Below are 26,023 nucleotides of genomic sequence, written 5' to 3' on the forward strand. Positions count from 1 at the left end.
AACACTTTTTCACACCACTGTACCTTCAACCTCTAATAGTATATACAGTATATCTCTTTCAATCTGTTCTTCTCAGTGTGCATTAGAGATTTTGCTCCCTAACAATATAGTTGGCTATTTATATTTAGCACTGCATAAAGATATTTAAGAAAAAATTGCCTTTTTTTTTTTAACTTTACATATTAACTAAATGATATAAAATATACAAAGTACTCAAGCGCTTATGCGGAAAAAAAATTCCCAAAATTAAAAAAATGATTTGCTGATAAAAGCTGCACCAAAAAAACGTGATCCCTCACTTGTGCGATTAATAATTGAAGTATAAAATATTAGTGCACTAAAATCAATCCTAAATACTCATATCAAATCACATCATAGTGAAAAAATATTGAATAAATAAATATATAAGTATTGATAAATAATTAATAAATCCCCATGCTTATAAATAAAAATGTGATGTATATAGACCAAATTGATCCGTGGGAATACCTTAGTGATTAATATGTATATAAATGTAAATAGGGGATTCAATGCCCAAATGAATACCTCCTAAAACGGTAAATATATAAAGTGCCTCTTCCATGCATAAACTACTAATACCCAATAGCTAATTACATCCAGTAGTGAACAAAACAAAATAAATCAAACAAACCAATCAACAACTGATAACAAACATCTGCTTCATCTTCACTCTCATTCAGTTCACTTCTGTGCGCTGTTGTATTTTAAAGCTTCATATCTTTGCTCACTCCAGTGCACTGAAAACTTCATATATAATCTTTAAAAGTACCTTATCATCCTCAGTCTTTTAAATTATGTCCCCACACACTTTTAACCCCCTAGAGTTTGTATAGTATTTTTCTCCTTGCTTTTTTTTTTTTTCCAATGTTCACTCCACCATGGACAGACATGGAGAAAAGAGAAAGCCAGGGATAGTGTGTTACTGTGACACAGGGTGATAATACAGTGCATAGACCAATCCTACTAACAAAACCAGTTAAGATATAAGCCTCAGATAGACCGTCAGATCGTACTCCTCCTCACAGCCTCTCCAGACACTGGGGGCTTGACGTCACTTGGCTCCTCCTCCCAGCATGTTGCGTCACAGGTCACGTGACATTCTCAAGGGAAATGAGCCTAGTGACGCTCGTGGGGGATTTTTAAAGCCACTTTTTGTTGTGCGGTTGCCATAGTGACTGAACGGAATCATAGTATCATCATTCTGCCATCCTCATAGCTTAAGCCATTACATGGGAAAGAGAAGAAAGGATACAATCCATACACAGAGATGTAAATGAGCAAGGCTACAATCATTAGATTCTAATTGTAGCCTTGCCTTGCTGCAGATTGGAAAAGTTATTGTTTACTAACATTCAATTACAATATGACTTGAGTCGCAATTGTACACACTGTACTATTTTGTACTTCAGTCTGGCCAGTCAGTACCCAGGTGGGGAGGCTTCCAGGAAGGATGGTGTGTCCCTGCACTTTCCCTACTCTTCTGGAACCTGTCTTTGATGCTAAGAACTGCCCCTACTCTATCCACATGCGAAATGCGCACCAAACCCTGAGCCAGGGTTTTAAATAAACTCTGCCTGACTCATGATGGCCACCAAGATGCCAGCATCCCATCTGATGCTGCCACTCTGATCGAGGAGATAAAGAAACAAGGCTGCTCTCGACTTCCTCCACCACCTGCATTGCCCTTACAGATTAGCGCCACCTGCAGTGGAGAAAATATACTGCACCTGCCTACAAATGCAGAGCAGTTAAAATGGGTGGCTCAGTCCTGCAGAATACACAGCAGTCCTGTAGAATACACAGGGAGAATGCAGCTTTCCCTGTGTAATTAGAGCACTGAGCAGGCAGACACTGTTCTCTGTTTACAGAGCAGGCAGCGAAGAAGAGTGCCGCTGATTATACAGGGAGACCCACAATCTCCAGTTGTAATCTGTAGGACTGATCAACCAGTTTGACTGCTCAGTCCTGCACAGTGCTTCAGCTGGGTTATGCAGAGGTAGGAGAGGTTCCTACCTCAGCTACGCCCCCTGCAGCACAGTGACCAAGATGGTTGCCTTTTCTACCTCTGCTCTGTCCCTGATAATATGCATCACCCTACTCATGAGCGCCTGCTTGTGCTCTCCTTATGTACCCAGAAGTACGGTGCCTTGTACCTAGAAGTACTGGGCTATTTTAAAGATAACTGTAGCACTTGAATGCAAATAAGGCAAGCATTGGCAATTTGTTGCCTCTTGCAGTGAACTGTTGCAGTGAACTGTTGCAGTAAAAGGCTATAGACTCTCTTTTTGTTGGTTTTCAATTTTAACTACAGATAACCCAGCAAACCATAGCATTTTTTTTTTCTTGTTTAAAGTTGCCCTTTAACAAACTATCAGTTTTGCACAGAATGCAGCAAAAGAGATTGTATTTCCAAAAGGAATGGCTGAGGCTTCCCACATCCCATTCTCCTTCCTTCCCTTTAAACAGTGTAAGAATGTTGGATCGGTTATCTAAAAGAAAACAAGCAGAGGAATTTCTAGAGAAACCTCACAATGTCAAACTTTCCGTCCATGCCAAAACTTTCATCTTCAAGAAAATTGCAGGACACTTACACTGGAGCGTAGGACTGGCTGTTGGGCCAAACGCACTTGACTGCCCCTCACCGTGTCTACTTACAGACTTAGGAGAAGGTTCCCTCAGTCTAGCTACTGCTGAAAAAGTTCAGATGTCAATCTTCCCAAATGTTCTCTGGCTTATTAAAAGGTAAAAAATATATATATATATATATATAAATATAAATATATAATCAGCCAGGGTGACTTCTCCCAGACCATGAACATTGTCCTACCCTGAAACAAGCTGTGGCCTGCATTTTTTTCCCTCCCCACAATATAAAACCTGTATGTTTGTAGACTGACTGCACATAGGAATGATCTAAATAGCAAGATTGTGCATACATGCCTGGCTGCCGTCTAAAGTCTATAGGTGCCTTGGCAGTACAGCACCACAACTGTATCTTTCTGGATCATCATAATTGCAAAGTTTTGAAAATGTGGTTCAAATTGTAATAGGCACCATCATGTGTTAATTTGTTAATTGCAATAATCCCTTGCTATATTAATTTCAACCATTTAATATCTAAAAAATAGTTCTGTAACTGGTGTACAGGACACTGGGAGTGTATCCTGAACAGCAGGTCTATTTCCACAATATTTGAGTTGGCGTCCCTTTCCTCTTCGCATTGCCCGTTCAGCACAGATATTTCCGATCTCTTGGTCCGACCTATCTTGCTTACACTTGACCTATGTCCTAACTGTAGGCCCTACAACTGGCAGTTGAATAAATTCCCCCTCCAACACCTCCCCTTGTGAACAGAATTGGGAACCACCCTAAAATTTTATTTTTGACGTTTCACTCCCCACTCTTTGGCCCATAAGGCAGTCCTCTGAGGTCAGTGCTTTGCATTATCTTCCACCATGAAAAAAGATGTTTGGGCTACAAAACTGCAAACTGAAAGAGAACTTAAGGTCCTGGAGCGCCAGTTGCAACTTTCCCCTTCTTTATCCTTACTCCAGAACAATCCCCTGTGCTAGTGATTAGGCCCACCGCTGCTGTACATGACATAAGTCAAAACATGGAAAAAAGGGTACAAGTACCACAGTGCTGACAGCCTGAATAAATACAATAAAGTGCAACTGTTGTGCATACAAAATTAAGTGCAAGTACATCAGATCTTCTCAGACATCTTGAGGGAATCCAAGTCCCTCACGACTCCCTTCTTGTGGCTATTGATGTCGAGGCTTTATACTCGAGCATCCCTCATGAGAAGGGAGTAGCGACGGCTAGACAGTTCCTGATGGAGCAGGAGCACACTTCATGGCCCCTCAATGAGTTTATTTTACAACTTCTAACTTTCATACTTACTCGCAATGTCTTTGTGTTTGAGGAACACTATCTTCAAACCCAGGGCGCTGCCATGGGCACATCATGTGCGCCATCTTACGCTAACTTGTTTCTTGGTGCATGGGAGAGATTCATTTTTTCTAATGATCGGTACTCACCCTATTTAGAGTCTATATTCTGCTGGTTCAGATTTATCGACTACCTGTTTGTGATCTGGACTGGGTCTATAGATTTATTAAACCAATACATTGATACCATCAATCATAATTCCACGAATCTGCATTTTACCCTCACATTTGATCAAATGCAGATCCCCTTCTTTGACATACTGATTGTTAAAAACCCGGATGGCACCTTAGGAACTAATCTTTACCGAAAATCAACAGCCGGTAATATGTTTTTGCATGCTTCAAGTGCCCATCCAAAACCTCTTGTCTGCAGTATCCCTTACGCGCAATACTTGCGACTGCGCCGGAACTGCGCACAAGAGGAGGATTTCTACACTCAATCAGCCTTTTTACGCGAACGATTGCTTTTGAGAGGATATACTAAAACCACCCTACGTAGGGCTTTCACTAAAGCCCTAGGTCGTACAAGAATGTCTCTACTTTATCTCTCCCCACGGGCATCCAATACCAACACTGTTAAAATTATTACCCAGTATTCAGCACATCACAGCCAACTTAGGAATATACTTTTGAAGCATTGCCACATTCTTACCGACCATCATATACTTAATCAGCATGTACGTAGTACACCTAAATTGGTTTTTCGTAGGGCAAAATCCCTAAGGGATCGTTTAACAAGCAGTCACTATTGTCCCAATGGAAGTGGTGCATTAAATAGCAGGGGTACTTTTCCTAGTGGTCACTGCCCCATATGCCCCTAGATCATGACCGGCAGTTCCTTTGAGCTCCCAAATGGAGAGCAGTACACCCCTCACACTTTGGCCCATTGTGGCACCACTGGTATTGTATACTTGATGGTATGCATCTGCGGAGCTTTTTATGTCGGCAAAACTGTCAGGGAGTGCAGACATGGAGTTGGAGATCATGTTTACTATTCTACCAATGGTAAACCCACTACCAAGGCTAACACGTTTAACCCCCAAGCGGTTAAATTTCTGGCATTAGAGGGGGTACCCCCTGATGTCAGGGGAGGAAACCGTGATAAAACGTTACTTCAGAGGGAAGCCCTGTGGATCGAGAGACTAAACGCCATGGTACTGAAATTGATATTTTGATGATAGGCAACTCCTATCCTCATATTGATTAGTGGTTCCAAATTAATAATAACTACTGCAGTAGGGAACAGACACAAAAGATACGCTCAGCATCTTTCCAAATAACCGTTCTCCTTTATTATGACGCATTTGAAGGTTTTTATACACATGATTACGTAGGTATCACAATAATATTACAATTGTACGTTTATGGTAACAAGGGACCTTACATAGGCAGGGTAATTCTAATCAGGACTTGAAAGAATGCAAAACATGTACTGAAAACATTATTAGTGCCATGTGCACAGTGAGGGCATCGTGCAATACATATAAAATAGAATACAATTATATACAGAACCTGCAAATTTCCATTACAGTCTCCTCTCTTTTGATCAATATTTTGATCACTAACCATACCTGCTATCACCTTTAACCTGGAACCTCCACACGCTTAGGTGGAGGTAGTCCTGGCCAAAGAGGCAAAAACTCCATTGTGGAGAAAATAATAGCTGAGCAGCTTTTTTTCATTACAAAATGACTTTTCACTGTGAAAAACAAATGATTGATAATACATATTTACAGAGTACTGGCTGTACACTCCTGTGGCCAGAATGGCCTTCTAGCTTAATTGCTGGTATGCTGACTTATCAGCACATGTAAACACAGACAATTCTACATAAAATGGAAGAGGAACAAAAGACAAATATGACTTCAACATGGCTAAACGACTTTTCAAATATATATATATATATATATATCCCTTACAATTAAAGTAATTGAATCAAAAAGTACCCTAGACTGTGATCGCAAGAGGGAAACAAATCAAACACAGAGATTTCTTTAATTTAGTCATTTTTGCAGTGTCTGGTGTGGATCCAGGTGACTTTTCTTTCAAGTTTTGCAAAACTGTACATGAAATAGATGCTGTATTGATTCTCCAAACATTTCCTCATATATAAATGTCTCTTAACAATCCACAAGTCACCTGGCTTTAGTTTTAGATCCTTCCAAACTTTTAGGATCTGGAATTGGGGAGAAAACACATAAATAAGTTTGTCAAAAACCTTAAAAGATCAGCAACATTCTCTGTGAGATCCGAATGGAGGACTTCAGCTGCTGAGACAAAATATAAGCAAGTGAGTAACACACTCCCAAACCAAATCCCAAAGGGAGGGAGTCCAACATCCCCTTAGGGGTTTGATAAAATATAACAAAACATTCAGGCAAAAGTTTTCTAGTTTCTTACTCTACTTTCTCCGCTACATTGTAGACAGTAGGGGGTGTAAAAATAAAACCTCAAAACTTCTAATAAGGACTCTCCTATAAAAATAATTTCCTCTGTTACTCTCTGTAGATTCTGCACTCTGTACTTACAAACTATTTATAACACGTTTTTACTGTGGCCTTTGCAGTAGCATTTGCCACTGGACATCCAGAAAACATGTCCATACAAACAAAATACATACTCGTAAGATCCTGACTTGGGCATCTGGATATATCTTTTTGTTATCTCTGGAAGGGATGTTCAGCTTTTGGTAACAGGTAAAACAAGAAGTGTGTTTTTTTTTTAGATTTTTTTGTAATTTTTTATATTTTTTTGTTTTCAGGGTGGCCCTCCACTTTAAAGTTGAATTATTAATCCCAGCTATACTGGGCCAGAACTAGGGTGGAATCTGTGAGTTGCACAGACCCAGCAAGTGTCCGGGGCTGTAAATGTAGCATCCTTAGAGTCGCCTGGTCTGCTTCCATATGTGAGTTTTACTGTTAGTATGGCTACCTCAGCAAGAACCTGGAAGGCTGAAAACAGCCGATCAAATTAACTTGGCATGTGTGATTGGTTTACCCGCTGAAGTAAAAACAAACTTCTGGCCCTTCAAATGGAACCAAAAGCTCTCTAGCTTGACTATCTATATAAATATATACTCTTTTTTATAGCTCATGGGCTTTGCTAAAACATGGAGCTCTGCTTCTTGAGCTGGGGAAAAGGGATGACTCTGAATACAGGGAATCCTTCTGGGTGATAAACTTCATCCTCGGTATAAAACCAGGAATAACACTATAAAAAAGTAAATACTCGGGTCTTCAGGGAGTGTGTCCTGCACTGGGCTCACAGCAGCTGATTTCTACGTCATCAATTTAACACATGTGCTTTTTCTTTGTCTCCAGCCTCCTCCAATAGAGGCAATAAGGTGGCTGGATTCAAATGTACGCATTTTTCATTGTTAGATTTGTACATAAACAAAACAAATTCATATTTTGAACCTTTCATTAGACAAACATTTAGTTAGCTATACATTTGCTGTGTAGAATGTCAGACCATTAAAAATTAAATAAAGTCTGTAACTTTGTCTAATAGCAACTTTGCATAAAGCTGCAGCTCTGATATATCAGAGTGAACCCTTGATTACTGGGTCCAGCTTGTATAAATATAACAATGGCTTTTTTCCCATCATGCTGTTTGTGTAAGAACTCCAGTTTCATGTTTCAAAAAGACAACTTTTTCCTGACAATATTATAATAAATGATAACAATACCCTGTAGTCATGCAGAGATGTCCATAAATCCAAAATATTCTTCTACTTATACACACTGCACTTACAAGGAAAAGGGGCACACCATTTCACAATCCACACATTCTGCTTTGGATTTCAAAAATAAAAATACATAAAAACAAAAGGACCAACAATATGTATGAAGGACCAGAAAGCACTTGGCCATCAAAAACTATAAATCAACTGGCTGCAGGCAGCAGCTATCCTAACAGGGTGTGTGGACTTGATGTGATGGGTCTGTTATATTTAAATGTTATTATTACTCTCACATCATGGACCGCACATCAAGTTATTATCAGACTTTAAGATTTAATTTCTGTAGAAAAACTTCCTTATGTATTCCATTCATCTTGGCTTTGTTAAACATTATTGCAGCTGTATTCAAATTAACAACCTCATCTTAATCTTTTTTTTCTTTCCACTCAATAAATGTAAAATTACAAAACTGTTATCTTAATCTAAACCAATTCCATTTTTACCAATTTCCCCATTAACCTGGATTTCATTTCCAACCAAAGGTTGTCTAAACCAGTTTCAATATATCTATATGTATTAATAAAATTGTTAAACTCATATTATAAATTAATACTCATATGATAATTTCAATATCACACACTAATATATATGCACAGATAAATGTCCTTAAAGGGGGACATATTACTTAATTTTACTCAATTTCTCTCTTTTTTTTTTTAAATGCACCGTTTCCATTATCACAGGATATTACATTTGTGTAAGACACGGTTAATTTGTAACCTTCATTTCACCATGTTTGGAAAACAGATTCAAAAATAATTGTGATCACATTGTTTATCATTAGATTTGTTAACCCGCCACATTTTGTTATAAATGTTTTGTCTAAAAAACTGAAATTGGCATGGTGTCCTTCCAGCTCATGACAAACCTCTCATCCCAGCTACATTCTTTCAGGAGAGCACAAAGGAGGGGGTCACATTTGCGTACATGACATATACAAGCGATAGAACTAAAGGTTCCAGCATTCACAAACATACTCAAATATCTCTCTAAAATTGCTTACATTATTCCCATTTGTACACAACACATGCATATCATTCTCTCACTTTATTTTAACGCATTTTTAATACTTCCTTGCTTAAACTTCTGCTTTCTTTATTTTGTTCTAATATCCTTTGCATCCAATGTATTGTAATACCATACTTCACATACTGTACCTTCTATGATCAGACGGGCAGCTATAGTGCTCATCCCATCTTCCCTCTCTGACAACATATAAAGGATTCTGTTTCAACTCTCATTACTGTTTCTTGACTTTACTAGTTGTAGTGCCTGACCCCAAATTCATCCCACAACTTAACTTCAAAAAGTCCTTTTCTGTCTAGTGTTAATGTCACTCTTGATCCATCCGGCTCACATAAATAGCTGTTTCTCTAGCTGTATACTCTGCACGATTCTTTGTCCCTGTGGACTTTGGTGGTAACCCAGTTACCCTTTGTGGATCCCTGTCCACTTTAACCATTAATCTAAGGGCTCAGTATAGGCGGAACCGCACCTTCAGTTCATATATAGCGCCCCTCTTGCGCTGGGCATTTTTGAGGGTCTCTTACCCTTCATTCCCTTACTTAATTTAATGCCCATAATGACTGTCCAGTCTTCTCTACGTGTGCCTATACCCTTTTGCCTCTAAACTACTTTATCTAGCAGATGTACTACATATACCTGTGAACAGCACTATTCTTCCCTTTCTCTATAACACTCTGATGAACAGTAGACAGTGACAACATAACATATAACCACCAATCAATACAGTTCGATTAAGGGGAGTAAAATAGGTACCCTTTGTCCCGAAAATGCCTTACCGATCAAGGAAGTCTGATAACTCAAATGTAAGCAAAAGGCTTACCTCAGTCGGCTGATTATCAGAAATTCCCGGATCGTCTCAAGCTCCTGGTTTTGGATACTCAGGGTCACCTGATAACCCCTCCTGGCCAAGCTCGACACCTAAAATGCATATTTTGATGATAGTCAACTCCTATCCTCATATTGATTAGTGGTTCCAAATTAATAATAACACATAAGAACACATTGGAACAGACACATAAGATACGCTCAGCATCTTTCCAAATAACCGTTCTCCTTTATTATGACGCATTTGAAGGTTTTTCTACACATGATTACGTAGGTGTCGCATTAATATTACAATTGTACGTTTATGGTAACAAGGGGCGTTACATAGGCAGGGTAATTCTAATCAGGACTTGAAAGAATGCAAAACATGCACTGAAAACATTATTAGTGCCATGTGCACAGTGAGGGCATCGTGCACTACATATAAAATAGAATACAATTATATACAGAACCTGCAAATTTCCATTACAGTACCACCTGGCTTGAATGAGGTCAATTCATTTAAATCTTTTATATAAACGCCGTATTGACCCTCTGTCTGGACTCACTCACCGTTTTGCTGACAAGTTTTATCTGTAAATTGCTATATTCTGTTTATTTTCATGAATCAAGTGTACTAACATCAACTTTTGGACTAATTATTCTTCCTGTAATTCTTTTTTCGCCCATGGCTGGACTGGTGTCCTATTGCTATAGCTCGTTGTCTGAGGAATGTATTATACATATCCTCCATTTTATATTATGTATTTAACAATTTCTGATTTAACATTCAATATTTTTTGTATTATGTACAATGTATTTCATGATTGTTTATTTTATATGTTTTCTGCAGTGGGCTTCCTTCCCCTATTTTGGTAAGTGTCGATGGCCTTGGGTTTCCGGGGTCACTTTTACACGGGGACTGGTTGGGTCCCTGGGGGTTAAAAGGGGAATTCTTTCCCCTTTTCCCCTTTCACGTTTCCAGCTCATTTTAGAGGCTTTGGAGCATGTGCGCAGGCATTGGCGTCGCCATTGCGCACGGTCATCACACGTCGCGCATGCACGCAGACGTTGGCTTTGCGCATATGCGTGTGCAATTGCGTGTGAATTTGGCAGCGTGCGCGCATTGTGGGACCTATGACGGCGATGCCGGCGTTTTGGCGCCAATTCAAGTCACAGGGTTGGAAGGCGCACATAAAAGCGGGCATATCCCGCTGTTCAGGAGGCTGGTGGCGACCTGAAGGAGTCACGGGGCTGTCTGTTGTGGATGGTAAGACTTTATTCATCTTTACCCCTAGTTGAGATGGTTGCCCTTCAGACTTCTTACCATACTATAGGCTTTATATTCATATAGCCCTTTATGTTTTGTTACTTTTGTTTAGGTATATCTCCTATTGATTTCATTGCAATGGGTTTGCGCAATTGCCCTGCTTGTCCACCGTGAGATACAGACTCCTTGATCTATCATCGGTAATGTGGTCCCCCAACCATTGTACCCTCCTCCCCCTGGTCCTGTATATTTTATTTTCACGTTGCTAGGTGGGTTTTCCATGTCTTTATGTTTGTATTATTGCATGTTGGGATGGTCTTTATTCACTCTACCATGATGACAAACTTAACTTTATCTGCACTTTCACATCCACAATCAGTTCTTAGTATTGATACATCTGTATCATGTTCAACCTGGAGGTCTCTCCCTAGCATTACAGTCACAATGGTCATTGCCTTTTATTCATCACCTAGTATACTTTGATTAGCATTTTTTTTGTGGGTGGTTTGTAGTCACATTTACTTGTAGTGTTCACACAATTTCCATTCCTTGATCACGTTTTGGTCCTCTATTTCTATTTATTTTCTCCAAAATATATATATTTTTTTCATGCACAACTGGTGTATATCATATTTTTTCATTGTCTCAATATGGCTCAACTACTTGGGGTTTTTTGTTTTAGGTTATTGGTTTTTCATTTTCTGCCCACTTAGCATACTTTATTTATTCCATCTAGACACCAGCCTCCTTGTTTTTGCCTTCCCCAGTCACCGCGGGGGGCTTTGCCAGATGGCCTTTGAGCCCTGATGATGCCGCACTGGGGGGAATCGGCCTATATTTTGTTATTTTGTTCCCCATTTATATTGTTACTTAAAATATATTAGTTGTTTTTGTCTTTTCTAATATTTATATCTTTTCAGATGTATTTACTGCATTTCCTGACTAAGCTGTTTACAGCGAAACTAGTTGAAATACTATACCATCTGCAATTTTAGATATTAATGGTGTTGTTTTTGTATCAATAAACTTTGTTTTTTTTTATATATGTGTTGTACATATATTTGTTTGTTTACATACTTTACCTGTACCGAGATAGTCCACATGCTCCCTCTTTTTGTGGGGTCTGGTTGGGGACCAGACTCTCAAACTCCTTGTTTATATTCATTAAAATCAATCTTTACAAAGTTCCAAGGTGAAGGGAAAAACGCATGAACATCAATTACCAGTCCATTAATCAATAGGTTCTCTCATAACCTATCTGCAATTGAACGGCATTGGACGTGATGTCACCGGGGTGGTGACATCACGTCCGATGCCTTCTGGCAAAGAAACTGGGTGACAGCTCCCATATGACAACCCCGCATCAGATTAAGGATAAATCTGGTTGTTTTCCATCTCCCCCTTGAGAGGTTGCTCATTCCTTCGCAGAATTCTACACTGATCTCTATAACAATCCCGGGATCCCTTGCAATCCTCCCTCTCATGATCTAGCAAATTGCATGCAACAATATCTTGAGCAGAGTAAGGCCGCGTACACACGGGCGGACTGTTCGCCCAACTTTGTCCGCTGAACAGTGTTTGGGCGGACAGTCCGCTCGTGTGTGGGCTTTCAGCGGACAGTTTCAGCGGACAGTTTGACGAACAAGGTTTTTCGGAATTTCTGAAAAACTGTCCGCTGAAACCTTGTTTCAGCGAACAGTCCGCTCGTGTGTAGGCTTGTTCGTCAAACTAAGTTCCGCGCATGCTCAGAAAGGATTTACACGCCGAAAGTTATAATGCAGTGTATAGGACGTCGTATTTTTCGTCCCGTCGTACGTGCCGTTCACGTCATCGCGCACGGTTTCAGCAAACTGTTCGTCCGTCGTGTGTGGCCATGTCCGTCCATGCTAATTTTGAGCGGACTGTTTGCCGAAACTGTTTGACGGACAAAGTTGGGTGAACAGTCCCCGCGTGTGTACGCGGCCTTAGATCTCTCAACTCAAACCCTAAGACATCTCTTTACTAAAACGTACCTATTACTGAAGAATTAATTTAGATGACTGTTAAATCCCTACCATCCCAAAGCCAAGCTTCCCTCTCTTGAGGGAGGATGTGATGTGGGAAAGCTGGGGGAGGAGCCCGAGGCGGTGTCTGTGAGGACGGAAGGGGAGGCAGGAGATCCATGGCAGCAAGTCTGATGCAGATGCTGGTGAAGTGGGATAGAACACCGTGTTAGAGGACAGCACATGGTGACCCCCGCAGATGCCTATTCCCCATGATATTGGATCAGGAGACCAAGGAGGAGCGACTGATAGATCGGGGTGGACAGCAGTAAAGGATGCAGGAAACTGAACAGGGGTAAGTGAGAGATATCCCTGGTTCAATCAAAAAAATGGCTGCAAGAGAAAACACCTGATCCTGAGACCCCACGAGTGACTGTTGGTTGCTGGCCTCCCCTCTGTCTCCTCCATACGCCCCCCCTCTTATCTCTGCCTTTGTGTCCTCTGTATATTATGCTCTGCATACTACCCTCCAGAGCCCCTAGGTTATCCAGCGCTGTTGCATCGTGAACTGTGTTTGCTGTGGAAGCTAAAGAGATTTGATGACTAACTGAGGGAGAGATGCAGCAGCTGGGGCTGGCTAAAATTTAACTGACTGGAGACATAAGAGAGGTCTTGATGGAGCAATGATTCTTTTTGAAACCTATGAATCTATGAGAGCTACGGAATTGAAATGTTTGTAAGAACGTACCAATGAGAGGACTTGTTTAAATGTCAATGATTGCCTAATAACCCTAGGAGTGGCTCAATTGATTAAATGCTGGAATTACTGGAAACTGCTAAACTGATAGTTGAAACTAGTACTGAGTTTTAAGCTCACTTAAGGACTAAGTATTGATACAGCTCAGTACTGACTGAAAAGGTTATGAACTATGCTAGGAACTAAGCTGCAAATTAAGTGATGAACTCTGCGATTTAACTATGCGATAAGTTCGGAGCGATATCTACTGGAGAGTAACTTTCTTTCCTGTGGTGGATAGCAGCTGATTAGATAATTGGGTTAAGCTAATATAGAGCTGCAAAAGCATAAGGACATTCCTTTTTTTTTCTTCCCCCTCCACCCCCCCCTACCCCCCCTCTGCGTTTTTTTTTTTTTTTCCCTTCGTATCTTCCCGCCTCTCTTACGTTATACAGAGACCGGGAAAGAGGGATGAATGGTACGTTTTTCATAGGTTCTTTATAGGATTTTCATAGGTGCCCCAGCAAAATAAAATACAAAAAAAAAAAATCCACCAAGTTGCAGAATTTTCAATTCCATCTAAACTAGGGGGCCTGAAAGGGTTAAGTGACTGGAGACATAAGAGAGGTCTTGATGGAGCAATGATTTTGTCTGAAAACTATGAATCCAGGAGTGGCTCAATTGATTAAATGCTGGAAGTACTGGAAACTACTAAACTGATAGTTGAAACTAGTACTGAGTTTTAAGCTCACTTAAGGACTAAGTATTGATACAGCTTAGTACTGACTGAAAAGGTTACGAACTATGTTACGAACTAAGCTGCAAATTAAATGATGAACTCTGCGATTTAACTATGCGATAAGCTCGGAGCGATATTTTCTGGAGAGTAACTTTCCATTATGTGGTGGATAGCAGCTGATTAGACAATTGGATCAAGCAGAAATAGAGCTGCAAAAGTATAAGGACATTCCCCTTTTTTTTTTTTTTTTTGTTCCTTATGCGTTTTCTTTTTTTTTTTTTTTCCTCTCTCTCTACGTGTCCTCCCGCCCCTCTTACGCTATATAGAGATCGGAAAAAAGGGACGAAGGGTACGTTTTGTTTTTTTATTGTTCCTTTACAGGATCTTTACAGGTGCCCTAATAAAAAAAAAAAGTAAAAGTAAAAAAAAAAAAAAAAAATCTATCAAGTCGCAGAATTTTTAATTCTTAAAGCAAAAGTGAAGAGAAGTATTACATCTAAACTAGGGTGCCTGAGAGGTGAAACGGCAGGATATTCTTCTCTCCCCTTGCCCCTCCATTCAAATCAATAAAAGCAAAGATTGGAACCGAGAGGTACTCCCCTCTATACAGGACAACTATTTTGTCAAACAAGATAAGTGAACAAGATACATGATGAGGGGAAGATCACATAAAACAACAGAACCTAAAACCCAGAGGGAGAGTTTAAATACTAGTGTAACAGCTAGTTCAATACAAAAATACTTGACAACTAAAGAGGGTAACCAAAAAAGCCCAGATGTAGAAAAAAAAACATCCTTGCCAACCAAAAACGCAAAAAAGGAAATGGCTAAGTTAAAAGGAGCCCAAGGAGATAAAACAAGAGAAGAAACACAAACGGAGAGAGAGATGGAAACTTACGAGGGGGACGGGGAAGAACAGCGAAGTATAGCTCAAATGCCCACGAAGATCGAGATGATGGTAATGTTTGAAAGGATGGAAAGTTTAATTAAGAGTGAGATTACAAATGTCCGGATGGATCTGGGCCATTTGCTGCGGAGAGTAGAAGAGGCTGAGGAGAGAACTGAGAAACAAACACAAGAAATCGCAGAATTAAAATCGCAAGTGAAAGCACTGCAAATAAACCAAAGAAATACCTTTTATAAAATGGAAGCACAGGAAAATCAAAATAGACGCCAAAATCTAAGGATAAGAGCCCTCCCAGAGCAAAATGGAGAGAAACTGGAAGAAAAAATAAGGAAAATATTTAACCCCCTACTAGGACGAGAAGAGGACGAGGAGTTAAAGATCGATAGAGTACATAGAATTAGAAAGCCTCTAGGAATGAAGGAGGAGACCCCACGAGATGTCATTGTTAAATTCCATCGGTATACAGATAAGGAGAAAATATGGAGGAACCTCAGAGAGAGACACCCGTTGCAATACGAGCAAACAACTTTGCAAGTATTTGCGGACTTGTCAAGTGAAACATTATCCAGAAGAAGACAATTAAAACCATTACTAGAACATTTAAGACAAGCTAATATTAAATATAGTTGGGGGTTTCCTGCAGCATTGATAGTACATAGGGACGGAAAGACAGTTAGATTGAAATTTCCGGAAGAAGTACAGGACTTTTGTACAGAGTTACAGATTCCAACCATTAGTATACCTAAGCGATCGGAAAGAGAAGAAAGACTAATTGAAGAGGGAATAGGGCAGAGAGCTTAATGTAGGGGGGGGGGGGGGGTAGGGGGAGAGGGGGGGGGGGCTGGTGTAATTTATTACAAAAGAAACGAGATGGGAGAGGTAAAGTAAATAAAAGTTAATGTGGGTATGGGTGGAAACGGGAAGAGCCTCCCTGGACTATCTGCTCCCTCCTCTCCCCCCCTATGTCTACCGGGCCTTCAAGGCCGGGGGGGAGTGGAGGGACACGGAATGCCGGGCTTGGAGCTTCACCCCAAGGGGTGAGGTACATATTCCAGGATGGGGATATATTCTGGATATAGGTACAAGGACCAAAGAGGGGTCTGGGAGGGTTGGGAGGAGGTTGGGAGGGGGGGTGGGAGGGGTGGGGGGAGAAAGAAGACCCGACAGCAGAGAACCTCGTTAAGTGAGAAAAGAGGAGAAACCAGCCTGACTAAAATCTATGTCTATAGTTAATTGTTTGTCTTATAACGTTAGGGGGCTAAATGAATCAGCAAAGCGGTTTAAAATTCTGAAAGAAATAGAACAATATGAAGCGGGTATAGTGTTCTTACAGGAAACCCATCTATCATACGAAAGCAAGATTAGAATATACTCCCCTAGGTTCCCGGTGTGGTTTTATGGAGATTCTTACTCAAGGAACTCAAAAGGGGTAGCTATCGGTATAGGACGGGAGGTATACTATAAAATAGAAGAAAGATTAGTCGACCCGGAGGGTAGATTCCTCTTTCTGAAGGGGAAATTATGGGGAGTAGACTATACCCTCGCTAACATATACTGCCCAAATAGAAGTCCAACGGTTTTTCTGAAAGGAATATTGGAGAAATTATGGGATTTTAAAAGAGGAAGAGTAATTATAGCTGGAGATATGAACTTTTGTATGAATCCGCAAATGGATAGTTCGTCCCGTGTGCAGGGGATTGGGAAGGAGCAGAGGAGAATAATAAAACACAGGCTATATCAGTACCAGCTTATGGATGTGTGGAGAACTATGCACCCAAGGATACGAGACTACTCGTTCTATTCCCCGGTACACGGGACGTACACAAGGATCGACTACTGGTTAGTGGAACATAGGGTTCTGGACGAGGTGATATCCACAGATATAGGAATTAGAACATTGTCTGATCATTCTCCAATATGCCTGAAGATCAAAATCCCAGGATTTCAGAAATCTCCTTTTTCCTGGAAATTGAATAGGGAACTGTTGGACGAGAAGGGAGAGGAAATAATTAGAAAGGAATTGGAGTTTTTTTTTACCACTAATTTAAATGAAGAGAATATGGAAAATATTATTTGGGAGACACATAAAGCTTATATAAGAGGGATATATATTTCACTAGGTACAAATAGGAAGAGAGAAGGTATTAAAAAGAGTAGAGAGTTGAGGGAGGAAATCCATGGATTAGAGCAAGAACATAAAAAGGCAAATGGCAGGGAAAGTGGACAGGTAGTGGACCTATTACATAAACTGGCTATGAAAAGAGAGGAACTCGGGGAATTAATGGAACAGGAAATGAGGACGATATATAATAGGATTAATAAAGAGAGATATTATAGCGGCATTAAAAATAGTAAGATCTTAGCAAAGATATTGAGGAAAAAAAGATCGAAGAATTATATAGAGAAAATATTAAATAAAGAGGGAGAGTCGGTCTATAAAACTAAGGAAATAGCAGAAGTTTTTAGAGAATATTATGGGCAGTTATATTCCGTGAGAAAAAAAGAGACAGAAAAGCAAGAGATGAAGAGAAGGGGAAAAATCAAAGACTATATATTTCAAGCAAATATCCCTAAAATACCGGGGGAATTGGCGCAGGAATTGGAGAATCCAATCTCAGTCCAAGAAGTAATACAGGCAATAAAAGAGACCAAAGGAGGAAAGAGTCCAGGGCCTGATGGCTATACAATAGAATATCTAAAAAAGTTTGGAGACATACTAGCCCCAATTTTATGTGCATATTATAATGGACTAGGTACAAAATATGGACTGAGCGAGGAGGCCTCCACTGCGACAATCTCCACGATATTGAAAGAGGGAAAAGAGAATACAATATGCTCAAACTATAGACCGATCTCACTACTCAATACGGACATTAAATTGTTCGCAAAAATATTGGCCGCTAGAATAAAGAAGTTAATGCCTAGCTTAGTCCATGCAGATCAGGTGGGATTCATTGAGGGGCGAGAAGGAAAAGATAATGGAGTAAGGTCATTATTACTGCTTCAGAGGATGAAGGAGAGTAGAATCCCCAGTCTACTCCTATCAATAGATGCTGAGAAAGCTTTTGACCGAGTAGACTGGGGATTCATGATGGGTACCCTAAGGGGAATGGGGTTTGGTCCCAAAATTTTGAAGTGGATAAAGGCACTATATAACAGCCCCAAGGCAGTGGTAAGAGTTAATGGGGTACTATCAACAGCCTTCAGAATGAACAATGGGACTAGACAGGGGTGTCCGCTGTCCCCCCTATTGTTCGTTCTGGCATTGGAGCCACTCCTGGAGACGATAAGGAGAAACCCAGATATAAAGGGGGTTGAGATAGAGGGAGAAATACATAAGACAGCCGCATTTGCGGATGATATTCTGTTTTATGTATCCAGCCCACGAATCTCCATGCCAAACTTGTTAAAGGCTTTACAGGAATACGGAGAATTATCTAACTTTAAAATCCACCCAAGCAAGTCAGAAATCTTAAACGTAAATATAAATCCGAGAGAAGAACTTGACATTAAGAGAGAATTCCCATTTCTATGGCAAAAAGAAATTAAATATTTAGGGATTAAACTGACTGCATCAATAGAAAAAATTTACCTAATAAACTATATCCCCCTTCTAGAAGAATTGAGAGAAGAAATAAGGAGAATGAGAACAAAGCCCCTGTCATGGTTAGGAAGAATTAATGCCTTAAAAATGATTATTCAACCTAAAATCCTTTATAAATTTCAGCTATTACCAATATATATCCCCCCCCTATATTTTAAAATGATAAATTCTTTAATTTCTAAATTTATCTGGAACAACAAGAAACCTAGAATCCCACTGAAGACTTTGCAAAAGGGAAAAGACGAGGGGGGTCTGAATGTCCCAGACTTTAGAAAATATTACGAAGCAGCAGTGTTAACACGGGTGGTGGAATGGGCAAAATTAGAAAGTAAAAAAAGATGGGGAAAAATAGAACACAGTTTATCAGGCACACATTTAGGTAGAGAAATCTGGACTCCTTTAAAATATAGATCACTAGGGAAGACAACACCTTTGGTCACAAAAAATGTGTTTAGAGTATGGGAGGGAATACACAAACATAACAAGTGGAAATATAATTCCCCTTTAATTTATTTAAAAGATAATGATTTTTTTGCACCTGGTAAAAGTACAATAGGAGGGAAATGGATAAAACAAGATAATATGCAATTACGACACATAATTAAAGAGGGGAAATTGAAAACACTAGCAATATTACAGAAAGAAAATGATTGGATGGATTTGAATGAGTGGCGATACCTGCAGCTTAGACATTTCGTCTCAAGACTACCACAACCGCTTAGAGATGGAGAAAATTTGACTGCCTTGGAGCGGATATGTGAGGGGAAATCCCCAAGGGCAGGTATTGCCCAGTTTTATAAGGTCTTGAGACGGGAATGTGAGGCGGAGGTACCAACTTTCATTAAAAAATGGGAAGAAGAGATAGGAGCACGGGGTGAAAACCAAAATATAGAAAAAATATTGAAGATGGTGCACAGATCCACAGAAAATAGTAAGATGATAGAAACAAATTATAAAATTTTAGTAAGATGGTATAGGACCCCAGATATAATGGCAAAGTACCAGGAGGGACAATCTGGGAAATGTTGGAGGAATTGTGGACAAACGGGAAGTTTGGCCCATATATGGTGGGACTGTCCCAAGATTAAAGAATATTGGAGAGAAATAATAAGATATATAGAAGTAATAGCTAAAATACAGTTACCTGAGAACCCATGGTTATGCCTATTCCATGCAGTAGATACCCCAATTAAGGAGTATAGGAATTCCCTCACAAGCTCATTAATAAACGTGGCAAAAAGCCTGATTCCGAAAAAATGGAAAGAAATAGAAGCACCCAAAGTAAAGGAATGGCTAGGAAAAGTTGAGGAAATGTATAGTATTGAAGGGCTGGGAATGGAGGAAGAAAGAGAAAGAAAGAGATTCCATGTGAAATGGAAATACTGGAAAATCTTTAGACAATCTATGATTTTTAACGAGGTAATGGGTCGGTAGGGGTGGGGAGAGGGGTGGGAGGGAGATATTTTAGAAGAACTCGAGAAGTAAAGAAAGAAAACCAGGATAATGTGAAAAATTGAAGGGCATGAATGTATTTTGGTCCTATGGTTTTCTTTTATAATACTTGATTATGTTTTGTACGCAACTTAAATGAAAAATTTAAATAAAGAATAAAAAAAAAAAAAAAATCCCTACCATCCCATAAAGCCCTGGGCCCAGGTGGCCTACCTTATGAGTATTACAAATCCTTTCTCCCTCTGTTAATCCCTTACATGTGTAAAATTTTCAATGCCTTCTTCCAGGACACCCCCATTCCACTGGATATGTAGCGATCCTTTATCACCTTGATCCCAAAACCAGATAAGAATCCCTCACTGTGTGCCAGCTACAGACCCATTGCCCTTTTGAATTCAGACCTCAAAATTTTCACCAAACTTCTCTTGGTCCACTTGAACATTGTCCTTCCCTCTTTAATTCACAAAGACCAGACAGGCTTTGTCCCCCTCTGCCAGGGGGGTGACAATACTAGAAAATGTCATAGATCTGATTGATATGGCAAACAGGGATGGCTAAGCATCCTTGACACTCAGCTTGGATGCAGAAAAGGCTATTGATTGCATTGGATGGCCCTTCCTGTGTGCCACCTTGCATCACATTGATTTCAGGGGGCCCTTCCTGCGAGTGAGCCAACATCTTTATTCCAACCCTTCATCCCAAGTTAAAACCCCCTTTGCCCTCTCTTCCTCCCCCCTCAGTAGTTAACGGTACCTGGCAGGGTTGCTCGCTCCCCCCCCCCCCCCCGTCTGTTGAACCCTTGGCTGCATCTATTCGCAGAAATCCGGACATTCGGGGCATATCCATTAGAGGCGGGGAATTCAAAATCTCACCTTTTGCTGGTGATGTTATCCTCACCCTGACTCAGCCTATGATTTCCCTTCTGAATCTACATGCGGAACACGATCACTATAGTGCCCTCTCAGGATACAAAAAAACCCGTCTAGATCAGAGGCTTTTCTGGGTAACATTCCCAAAGTGGAAGTTGACCATTTGAAGGGCAATTTCCCCTATAGTTGGAAATTTACTGCCTTAAAATATCTGGGGATCTATATCACTCCAAAGTTCACTACCCTGCATCAGGAAAATCCCCCCCCCCTCCTTCTTTCGTTCAATCAGAGCTATGCTACTACAGTGGTAGAAACATATCTCCCTATTAGGGCGCATCACCTCAGTCAAGAGGACCATTCTTCCTAAACTTTTGTACCCATTTCAAACATTGTAAATTACCGTTCCTTATGAACACCTGAGAAAGTTACAAGCTGACCTGATCCAATATGTTTGGAACCATAGGAGACATAGGATACCCCACTCAGTACTCATGGCAGTGCGCTCAGATGGGGGCCTAGCATTTCCTAACCTTATGAAATACTACAAAGCGACTCAGCTGCGTGCAATAGCCTCTTGGTTTACCCAACAATCTTACAATAAATGGATGGAAATTGAAACACTATGGCTTGCTCCTGTACACCCAAAGTACATGTAATAGAATGTATAAACAACTGACTCCATATTAAATTCCCCTCCATTTTACATAAAGTATAAATGAACTTTGTGAGTGTGTAAGTTTTTCCCTGGTCAGTTTGACTAACAGTTTGCATAGAACCACACCCAATGAGATATTGTGGTTAAGCCGAATCTGTGTCAGCAAGTCATCAGCTATTTCTTGTTATCTAATCAAGCAGCCTAACTCTTGATAAGAAAGTACTGAGTGTAAAGATTGAATAACCCTTACACATGTATTTTTACTGGTATATATACTACTGGTGTATTCAATAAAGTCAGAGATCTTATGAACACACAAGCCTGTGTCCTGTATCTCATTTTGTCTCGCACGGATCCGAGGGTCCCAGTGGTCTGCCTGCATAAACCAAGGTGATCGTCAAGGTGTGTAATTGCTTTCAAATGGGGGGTCATCCAGCATAAAGCAATCATCCTTGGTAAGTAAACAGCTCTGATAATCCTCTGATGATCCTTTAAAAAATTATATAGAAAGGAGACGGACTATGCCTTAAAGGTCTTTGGGATACCAGAGTCCTAGAGAGAGGATGCATTAACATTGTGAAAGGTCTTTGGGAGACCTGAGTCCTAGAGAGAGGATTTCACTAATATTACACAAAACAGTACTTTAACTCCTTTTGGAAGGAGAGAAAGTTTATGGAGGCAATTACCACCGTGACCCAAACCTCTGTTTGCTTTGTCTTTCTGTCACATAGAAGTAAAAGATAATTTGTTGTGTGGAAGAAGCTGTAAGATAAGACAGCCTCTCGTTCACTGTAATATGGGTCAAGAACTTGGTAAAGAGGCTCCGCCTCCCCCTAATCCTGGGGAAATTTGTAAGGATTATGTTGCTAGGGTTTGTGGTACCGATTATGGATTTATAAATCCTTGGGTGTCCAATTTAGAAGGGTGGGTGGCCTGAAACTATGCATAGTAGTGATCCCTTCCCCCAAGATGGAGATATTGATTCATTTTATATGGATATGGTGACAAGAAGGCTTTTTCCATGGTTTTCAGGAGACCCACAGAGGGATATGAGATCCATCACAGCTTTAGGATTATACCAAATTGTCCAGTGAATCTCTTGGGTAGGGACTTGCTGGGAAAATTGGATATGAAGATAATAATGTACCCAAGTGGCGGGTTTACTGTCTGTTCAAAAAAGGTCCCCATCGTGCACATTTTGGCCCTAAGTAATGAAGTACAAATAGAAGAATTCCCAAAAGATTTACAAAACGCCAGGTCTTTGGATGTGGGTCTCATCTCCTGTACACCATACAAAGCCACCCTCAAACCTTGGGTAGAACCCATATACCACAAACAATACCCTTTGTCAAAATAAAAGGAGGACGGAGTTGCTCCCATGGTGGAACATTTCCTTAAACAAGGAATCTTAAAAGGAAACCATTTCAACTTACAACACTCCTATAAATCCAGCCAAAAAGCCGGATGGCAGTTATAGGTTTGTTCAAGGGCCCTTAGGGCCATAAATAATCTCGTAGTGCCCATAGCACCTATAGTACCTGATGTGTCATCGCTCCTGACTTCCATACCATCCAATGCAGAGTATTTCACAGTAATTGATTTAGCAAATGCATTTTTTAGGGTGCCCCGGTGGATGAAGAGAGACAGCCTATTCTTGCATTTTGTTTTAGAAATTGCCAGATGACCTGGTGCAGAATGCCCCAAGAGTATGTAGACTCCCCTGTAGTCTATTCAGTTGTACTCCAGGCAACCCTACAGTCCTGTATTCCCCACCATGGTTCAGTCCTATTACAGTATGTTGATTTGTTGTTATGCAGTCCGAGCCAGGTTGCCAGCAGATAGGATGGTAAAGATTTATTGTCCTGGTTAGCAGAAAATTATCACAAAGTCTCCAAAAAGAAATGCAATGGTGTCAGACTCTTGAATACTTTGGTTTTACCCTCATAAAAGGAGAAAGAAGATTCCGTCACAAGAGAGCTGCGGCTCTCGTGGGTCTGCCCCACCCACTAACAAAGATATGCTATCTTTTCTTGGTATGATTAGTTATTGCCACCAATGGATACCTGACTGCTCTTTTTATGATAACCTCCTGAGGCAAGCCACAGGCTCAGACATACCAGATTGTGTAAAATGGACAGATGAAATGTGTAATGCATTTGTGTACCTTAAGACAGCAATGGCAACGGCTCCTGGCCTCGGATTGCCAAATTATGGCATGATGATTCGCTTGTTTGCCAGGGACAATTGTAAAACAATGGTGGGAGTCCTGGCACAGGAACACGGAGGAAGAGTAGTGCCAATGCCGGTACAGGGCATGCAGCGTGTCTCAGAGCTTTGGCATCCTGTGCTATGTTAGTAGAAATGGCTACTTCTTTTATTCTAGGACATCCAACCACCTTACATACTACTCATAATGTATCCATTTTGTTGAAAAATATTCATACCCAACATATGTCAGCCCAAAGATTGAGTGGATTTGAGGTTATTCTCCTCTCAAATCCAAATCTCAAAGTAAAATATGCTTCACCCACTTCAGGCCCAGCCCTAATCCTAAATGCGTTACTAGGTTTAAGAGAAGAGGATGAGGTAGTTTCTCAAAATGAGTGCATTGAAATAATCCACCAGGACAGATCTCCACGTGCAGATATGTCTTCCATTGCAATCCCTGGGGCACAATATGTTTTTGTTGATGGTTCATGTTCTAGACCAAATGACAACACATATCATGCAGGATATGCTGTAGTCCAGTTGCCTGATGTAGTGCCCAAAGCCCAGTCCCATTTCAATCAGCACAGGCTGCAGAACTGATTGCCCTTACAAGAGCATGCCAGCTCTTTGAAGGACAAGATGTGAACATTCATGCTGATTCTAAATACGCATTTGGTATATGCCAAGATTTTGGTTTTATCTGGTTAAAAAGAGGGTACATGGCAGCAGATGGCAAATCAATTTCATATTCAACATTCGTGTCCAGCCTTTCGAAAGCAATTAATTTGGCTCACTCTATAGCTATCCTCCACTGCAAGGCACATACCACAAACCAAGATTATGTTTCAAAAGGAAATGCCTTAGCTGAAAAAGCAGCAAAGGAAGCAGCTTCTAAACAAGAAGGTACCATACAAATGGCATCACTTGCACCTGAAATGCCCCTGTTAGACCAAACCTTGTCAGATCTTCAGACATAAGCTACAGACACATATATTAAACAATGGGATATTTCAGAAGTACAAAAAAGCCCAGATACTGGACTTGTCTGTCATACCTGTAGCTAGTGAACCTTTATTTATTTCTCAGTATCATGGGGTAGGGCACAGAGGCTGTCAGGTCACATTATTGGACAATGATTTCTTTATCCCTAGTCTTCCCTCCTTGGTCAAATCATATGTTGCCAGATGCATCACATGCATCCGAAACAACCCAAGCACGAGGCAAAACATGAACACCTTAAATGTCCATCCACACCTTTTACACATTTACAGATTGACTTCACCCATATGCCTAAGTTAGGTAAAAGACAGGATTATTTACTTGTAATAGTAGACATGTTCTCAAGAAGAATTTGTAACCACAAAAGAAGATGCACAAATAGTTGTAAAAATCCTCATGCAGGAAATTATCCCTAGATATGCTCTGTCCAAATAAATTCTGACAATGGTCCTGCCTTTATTTCAAAAGTGTGCCAAGATTTAGTGAAAGCACTTAAAATTGATTGGAAATTTCATACACCTTACCGCCCGCAGAGTTCAGGTATTGTTGAGAGAATGAACAGAACCATTAAAGATAAAATAAGAAAAGCAACAGGAGGCACATAAGTGGCAGAAAGTCATACCAGCAGTCTTTGCTGAAATAAGAATGACCCCCTCTAAGAAAACAGGATACTCTTCATTTGAGGTCCTTATGGGTAGGCCATTTCCCACTCTGCGGGCCAGACAGCCACTTATATTAGAAAAAGGGGACCTAGAAGTAATACAGGGAGAGTATATCAGGAAACTCATTGAAACTCTGGACAGAGTTGAAAAATGTTGCTTGCACCTCTCCTTTCTCTTCACATGAACTTACACACCCTTTCCAGGTAGGAGACGTAATGGTGGTCCAAAAGCTGAATCGTACTAAGAGGCAAGAGTCCAGGGATGGTTTTATTTGGCCTGTTTAGTCCCGATTATGGGAGTAATTGGTAATAATAAGGGAGATCACCTACTGGAAGCCAGTATGCATCCAAGATACCCTCTTAAGCATAGAATGAAGCGAGAATGGTTTCTTGAAAAG

At 40.4% G+C, this 26,023-nt stretch overlaps 1 long non-coding RNA gene across 1 annotated transcript in view; it reads right to left on the reverse strand.

The window, feature by feature from the left end:
* Nucleotides 1-5,240: 5,240 nt before the first annotated feature.
* Nucleotides 5,241-26,023, reverse strand: part of LOC143934195 (uncharacterized) — a 207,536-nt gene continuing 186,753 nt past the window's right edge. The window contains exon 3 of the long non-coding RNA XR_013263224.1: nucleotides 5,241-6,147. This is a non-coding gene — a long non-coding RNA (uncharacterized LOC143934195). The remainder of the gene's footprint in view (nucleotides 6,148-26,023) is intronic.

The sequence above is a fragment of the Lithobates pipiens genome, unplaced genomic scaffold, assembly GCF_037356315.1.
Source record: "Lithobates pipiens isolate NorthernLeopardFrog02 unplaced genomic scaffold, aLitPip1_a1.2 Scaffold_27, whole genome shotgun sequence".
NCBI classification, from domain to species: domain Eukaryota; kingdom Metazoa; phylum Chordata; class Amphibia; order Anura; family Ranidae; genus Lithobates; species Lithobates pipiens.